This window comes from Condylura cristata, unplaced genomic scaffold (genome assembly GCF_000260355.1).
Source record: "Condylura cristata isolate star-nosed mole 26May11 unplaced genomic scaffold, ConCri1.0 scaffold00015, whole genome shotgun sequence".
Taxonomy (NCBI): domain Eukaryota; kingdom Metazoa; phylum Chordata; class Mammalia; order Eulipotyphla; family Talpidae; genus Condylura; species Condylura cristata.
Genome location: NW_004567116.1, coordinates 18,419,129 through 18,426,788, shown reverse-complemented (window position 1 = coordinate 18,426,788; position 7,660 = coordinate 18,419,129).

Below are 7,660 nucleotides of genomic sequence, written 5' to 3'. Positions count from 1 at the left end.
TAATTTATTTTTACATTATTTTGTGCCTTTTCCCATCTAGTTGTTATCCCCATGGGCTTCCCATCACCAGATCACCTATATGCCATCACCATAGCCCAGTGCACTTCCCTCCTCCCACTGTTTTTGATCCCATTCCCTACTCTAACCTCACAAAATGTCTCTGGTATATAACTGTTCATTATTCTTATTATTTTCTCCTCTGGTCCTTTATACTCCTGCTATGAGTGAAACCATCCGGTATTTTTCCTTTTCTTTCTGGCTCACTTCACTAAACATGATCCCTTCCAGCTCCATCCATGTTGCTGCAAAAGGCATGTGTTTATCTTTTTTGATTGCCAAGTAATATTCCGTGGTGTATATGTACCACATCTTTTTATTCCAGTCATCTACTTTTGGGCATTTGGGTTGTTTCCATGTCTTTCAAGTTGTAAATAAAGCAGCAATAAACATGGGGGTGCAGGTGACTTTTTGAATCAGTGTTTTTGTGTCTTTTGGGTAGATATCTAGGAATGGGATTGCTGGGTCATATAGAAGCTCCATGTTTAGCAGTTTGAGAAACCTCACTGAGGCCTTTAAAAAAGAAACTGGTTATACATGGAACATCTAATGCCAAGATTCCACCCATGGAAATAATGATTTAATCATCTGAGTTGGGGCCTAGTCACCAGTTTTATGTGTGTGTGTATGTTTTTTTTTTTTTTAAAGATTCTATTTATTTATGCATACAAAAGCTGGGGTATAGGTCAGAGATGCAGGGGTGAGAGATTCCCCAGAGACAGTGTAGGGAACAGAATGGACAGATTGACTGAAATACACTGCTGAGGGGAGCAGCAGGTGAGACAGGAGAGGTCTGTTGTGCCTTGTGGGTCACCTCCATAGGGGTGGATCTAACACTTGCTGCAAGGGCAGGTGACAGCTTGATAGTGTTGAGACTTAACCTTGCTCCACCAGGGAGGCCGCTCCAGTTTTGTTTTTAAGCCCCTAAGGTAGTAGTGATATGCAGCCACCTTTCAAAAATGTGCTTTCGAATATATTTTGAAATTCTAAATGTGTATTTTCACACCCAGTTTCTCTTTCTGCATCAGGTTGTTTCAGTGACCCCATCCATTTCCACACTCAGCGCGATGGCTCTGTCATTCCAAAGACTGGTAACTGTAATATCACCTGCCCTATATGAAACCTTCAAGTCATGAAGCAAAAGTTGAAAAACAGGAAATGCAGTCTGTTTGGAAATTGACACCCTCCTGGAAGAAGAGGGAATTACAGTGTGAAAAAGTAGCCGAGTAGCTCACACACGTGGGTATATTTATTTTTTAAGCCATCACTTATGTTATCAATATTTTAATTCAATATGCTCAGTGTATTTCTCACTTGTGTCACCTAGGTGTCCTGCCATCTACGTCCTTGAAGAAATGTTTCTGGAGGAAACAAAGGGCATCCCGTTGTCCCTGTCAGGCAGAAAAACTTCTCACCTGCTCAGATCCCAACCCAGGTGAAAGGATGTGGTTTAGAAACAGCTAGTGAATAAGGTCATGCACTCGCTTTACATTAGCTGGGAAAGCAGCCCGCAGGAATCAATAGGAACGTGCATGTGAGCATGTGGCTGGTTGGAGCCTGATTGTCTCTGTTGTAACTAGCAGCACACAGGAAGTTGCTTTGGGATTTTGAGTTCCCTCATTGCAAGTTTCCTACCTTCCTATTTTACCGGGCTTGAATTTCCAGGCGACCTTTTGCCTTTGCTCAGGGCCACCTTCCGCCATCTTTATTCTTTCCCCCTCACCAGTGGTGCCCTGAAGTGCCAGAATACTTGAGTTCTGGTTCAGCTCCACTTTTGACCAGTTCTATTTCTCTCTCTGGGCATAAATTCTCTCAGCTCATTTTCCAAATCTATAAAGGGGACTCATGATACCTATCAGACAAGACTATTTGGAGAAAGCAAAGAACAACCTTATACCAACATAGAGTAGACCTTATAGCCAGCTTATTTTATATTTTAAATGTTATGGATGTTGTAAATCAATGTGGAATTTTTAAAATTTCCAGAATACGGAGGTTTTCTTCATTGTGTGTTCATTTAAATTTTGATGATTATTTCAGAATTGGGATGAAAATAAATTTAATGTTCAACTATAGGTTAATAAAAATGGGAGAACAAATTCTTTTGCGTGACTTTCTGGGTTCTTTCCATATCCCCAACTTGCCTCTCACATGAGGTATGATGACCTGAGGAAGTGTCTGTGAAGGGCGCATGTGAAAAAGGACAAACTTAAACAAAATTTTTTAATGCTCAAGTGCTATAGGCAAAGGTTAATTACCATCAGTTCCCTTCCTGTCTCCTCTCTCCCTTTTTGGGGTTGACTTCCTCAAGGCCATTGTGCAGTAGGAGAGAGCTATCTCAGAGCAGATAATGCAGACTGAACACTTTCTGTGGTCTAGTCACTGTGCTTTATGAGTATACGTCATTCAGTTCTCATAGTTAGATCACAAAGCAAATGGGTCAGGCTGAGAAAGCAACCTGTGAATGTTAACCTGTGAATGTTAACATGGCAAAAGAGGTCTTTGCAGCTAGGAAAATTATGTAGGCAAGCCCGGTATTAGTCAGAATTTGTCAGAGGTCGACAAATCCCAAGATCCATGCCTGCAAGCTAAAGGCCCAGGGAAACTATTGCTGTAATTCCCAGTTTGAAGGCCTGAGAACCAGGGAGTCAATGATTGTAAGTCCCAGCCCAAGAGCCAGAGAAGGACAGACCAGATGACCCAGATCAAGCTTGGAAGCAGTATAAAGGGGGCAAATTCCTCTTTCCTCTGTCTCTTGTTCTACACAGGCCTCCATCAGATTGGATGAGGTCTATCCAGATTGGGGGAAGGGGAGAGAAGTCACTTGTAGAGCCAAATACTTACCTCATCATAGACCCACCTCAAAATAATTTTTACTCTAGATACCTCATGGTCATTTAAAAATGACCATTTAATAAACCATCAGGGCCCTCCCTGGTGGCACAGCAGGTTAAAGCACAGAACTAAGAAGCTAAAGCCACTTCAGCATGAGTTTGATCCCTGCCCTGGAGGTGATCCACAAGGCGCAGCAGACCTCTCCTGACCTACTTTGTCAGTCTGCCTGTTCTGCTCCCCACTCTGTCTCTGGTGAATCCTCTCACTGCCCCTGCACCTCTGGCCTGTGCTCAGTTCTGTATGCATAAATAAATAAATCTTTAAAAAAATAACCATCACCAGGCCTGAATACAAATATGTGCATCTTGATGAGAGGGAGGTAGAGAGACATTTGGCATATAGAAAAAAAGGTGATTGTGTCCTGGACATAGAGGGTGGTGTGATGAGCCCACAGTGAAGGAATGCCGGCAACAGCCTGAAGCTGCAAGAGGCCAGGATGGATTTTCCCTCAGTGCCTCTTGAGGGAGCATAGCTGAAACCTTGCTTTCGTCCTTTGGAAATTAGTTTTGGGCTTTTAGACTCCAGCATTGTGGGAGAAAAAAGTTCTATTGTTTTAAATCACCACTTTTGTAATTTTTTTAGAAAAGATTTATTTTTATTTATGCATACAAGAGCTGGGGTGTAGGTCAGAGGGGCTGTGGGTGGGGTGGGGGTGGGAGGAAATGAGAGGATTCACCAAAGTACCAAGTAGCAGAGTGAGGATATGACCTCTGGGAGCCAAATTTCAAGGTCAACACTTTAACCAGTGACCTGACCCCAAGGCAGTTGATGGTGACTTTTGTGAGCTCTGGCCCAGCGTAGCTCTCACACAGAGTGACTGCCATCCTCCCTAATATTCATTTTTGAAGATCTTGGAGTACAGATCGATGCTGCACCTCCACTTGGAAGCCACTCCGTGTTTGGGTACTGGAGACATTGAATCACTATCTCATTTTCCTCCCCGCCGCTTCAGTTTCCTGCAAAGCGTTAGAGCTTCTAGACACATTCATGTTGAGGAGGGTTTGTTGAGGGTGACACTGGATCCGGAATTGGCAGAAATTCACACCTCTGGTTATACCAGTGGATTAGATTACAATTTATTGTTGAGTACTATAATTAGTTATACACAAGGGTCTGAATCATCTCAGTCTAAACTGCTATTCCAGTTTCTCCTTGGGATAGAGAGATAACACCAGTGGCCGACACAGCTATATCAGTGTGTAACATATCCTGATCAGCATTTATATACATACCAGTTGTGGCTCACCAAGATTCTAATAATAGACCATTTATTAAGCACATCTTTACATAACAGTAATCCTGCACTGTAGCAACTGAATATTTTTTATAGATTTGAAATTTCCCAAGGTCACCAGTAGATGCACTATTTAAACTCAGGTTTGTCCTATGAGCCTTGCAAACCTTATATTACTTCTGCCTTACTATTTTGTTTCCTTATATACGATGTTTATGAGAAGATGTGTGTGTGTGTGTGTGTGAGTGTGTGTGGTGGGAGGGAGGGGGTGGCTGTCATCTGGTTACTAAAAAGAAGTGAAAGGCAGAAATTTTGACTTGTCCTTCATGATTCAGTGGAAAATGTCAACACATTACTTGATGCTTTCAGTGTTTCCAAAAAAGTAGATAGTTTTAATCTCTTAGATAAGATTTCTTGAGGTCAAATATGATCCAATCAATGAAAATTTACCCAGGTAAAACTTTGGAATAATTTCTCAGGTTCTTAACCTTAGGGGGAAAGTTCTGAATGTCAAGGAAAGAAAATAAGACATTTCCCTATCATGAATAACAATGTGAGATTGTCTCAGCAAGGATTCATTTATTTCAAGGAACAAGACAGCTGAAGTAAAGAGAAGATGCTTAAGGGGGTATAGAAGTCTAACTGAACCTGGATGATGCAGTGGAATGTTCGGGGAAATATATCCACTGTATCCTCAACTTCTAGAACAATGCCAGTGTAAGGGGAGATAGTGGGAAGAAAGTTTGTGGTTATCAGAAGAGAACTCTTGATAGAGAAGATGCCCCCCCCCAAAGTACATACAAAAGAGGTAATGTATAACTCAGCTTGATGGAGCTGATAAACCCTCTTTGAAAGTATAAAACTTGACCCAATTAGGCTAGAAAACACTATACGATTACAGAAAAATCACATGATAATATTTAATTTTTACATTTTACAAAGTGGAACAAAGGACATATTTGTAAAATATGAAGGAAATACTGCTTTGCTCATAAACTAACCAGTGTGGTTGAAAATTGGGGTTTGGTTTTTATTTTTATAGCAAAAGTTTCTGGGGGTGTAGTTTTGTCATTCTAGCCTTTTTTTTAAATTAAGGGCAGATTTTATTTATTTGTTTTTATATCATTCTTCATTTTGTGCATTTTTTCATCTTGGTTAAAATCCCTGTGGACTTCCCACCTCCAATGCATCTGTGTGCATAGTCCTGTGTGCTCTTCCTACCCCAGTTTTGATCCCATTTCCCTCTCCACCCCTGTAAAATGTCTCTGGTATAGTTGTTCATTGTTTTTCATTTTTATTTTATTACAATTGTTTTTTTTTTCTCCCTGACCCCTTACACTCCTGCTATGAGTGAAACCATCTGGTATTTTTCTTATTCTTTCTGACTTATTTCAGTAAGCATGATCTCTTCCAGCTCTATCCATGTTGCTACAAAGGAATGAGTTTATCTTTTTGATTGCCGAGTAATATTCCATTATATATATATGCACCACATCTTTTTAATCCAGTCATTTATTTGTAGGCATTTTGGTTGACTCACATCTTCACTACTATAAATAAAGCAGCAATAAACATGGGGGTGCAGGTGTCCTTTTGAGTCAATGTTTTTGTGTCCTTTGAGTAGAGGCCTAGAGGTGGGATTGCTGGGTCATATGGAAGCTCCACTTTTAGCAGTTTGAGAAACCTCCAAACAGATTTCCATAGTGATTGGACCAGTTTGCATTCCTGTCTGTCTACATCCTTGCCAAACTTGTTGTTGCTAGTTGTTTTAATATGTGCCATTCTCACTGGTGTGAGATGGCATCTCATTGTGGTTTTAATTTGCATCTCCCTTATTACAAGTGATGTTGAACATTTTTTCATATGCTGTTGGCTGTCTGCATTTCCTCTTTGGAGAATTGTCTCATTAGCTCTTCTGCCCATTTTTTAATGTGGCTGTTTACTCTATTTTTGTTGAGTTTCATCAGCTCTTTGTATATCTTTGTGATCAGTCCTTTGTCTTTAGTGCCTTATCTCAATCTTTTCCCTCTACCTGGATTCTTTTTCTTATCCTTTGGGCAAATACTGACTTACCTTCAAGGTTTCACCATGAGCCACACGTAATCTCCTCTGACCTTCTTTCTACATCCTCAACTCCCCTTCTCCTTTTACCTTCTACCTTACTATAGAGGATAGAAAGACAAAACAACAGCCCCAGAAACTCTTGTAGTAAGATTAAATGTATGACTGGGTTTTCATCAAGTGGATTTATTTATCTGACCTTGGAGGCAGAAGTGAGTGACGATGTGGAGGCCACATGTGGGTAGAATACTGGCCAGCAGGAAGGCAGAAGCATTTGCTTCTTCTGGAGTAGCTGGGAGCATGACTAGCCATCAATCTCTAACAACACAAGCGCTGGAGATGGGCTGCAAAAGTGAAGGGATCTAGAACTGTTACTGGGCAGAATGAGGTGTGCCCCAGGACCCCCGAAACTTGCATGCTTTAAATAGATTCTGTCATCCACCACATAAAGACAAAACATACTCTTAATATGCAAGGCCACCAAAAGGAAAAAATATTAATAAAATTAGTGTGCAATAGAGAGAAGAAAAATGACAGCGTTCCCAATAAAATACCCAAAGTTACCAGCCCCCTCGTGGGCAAATGCCCAGCCAAACAGGGTTGGCCCAGAGTGAGGCCACTGAAGCCTGAAAACTTGCCACAAGTCTAAGGCACTTTCTGGCAGGGGAACACAGGAAAGGGGCACGAGGGGCCAGGCAAGTCTGGAAGGAAAGGAGCAAACCCAAAAGTCGCGATAAAGGCTGCCATTGTCAGCCTCCAATGGCTCTCACCCACATCTCTTCCAAGTATCTCCTTCCAAGTCTGCCAAGTCCCTGCTGCAAGTCCAAGGCTGAGGAGCAATTGCAGCATTTTCGAACGTGTCTCTGCTCCATGTGCCTCCTGCAGGTCTCCTTTTCCAAGTCTCTTTGGCTCTTTCCCCTCTCACTTAGCTCCTCCCTTCAATGGGTGGGGCAGGGAACATGGAACCACCCCTTTACATTATTCTCTTATAGAACCATCCTGCGCTTTGGGTAGTAAGATATTCTTTTGTCCAGGCTATACAGCTTCCAAATTTGACTCTCCTGAAAATTCTATAAGTTGCCTACTATATTCTAACAACTCCCTTTGTGCTTTAGCTAAGTACAGAGACTCCTTTTGTTTGAAATTAAAACACTTATTAATAATGCAACTCAACAGAGGTTTCTAGATCTTGACAAGCTTTGCATTGGCCATAACTTGGATGTGGTAACTACTCAAAAAATGGATGAGTAGATGAACAGATGTGTCTTAAGGGGAAGACTGTAGTTCTCTAAGCTAAGTGCTGTTAACAGTAATATGAATTGAGTTTGGTGAGACAGGGCCTGATGGGTAAGGGTACAAGAGAGGCAGAAGGAACCCAAGGAAAAGTAGCCTCCACTCCTGCCAGACAGAGCA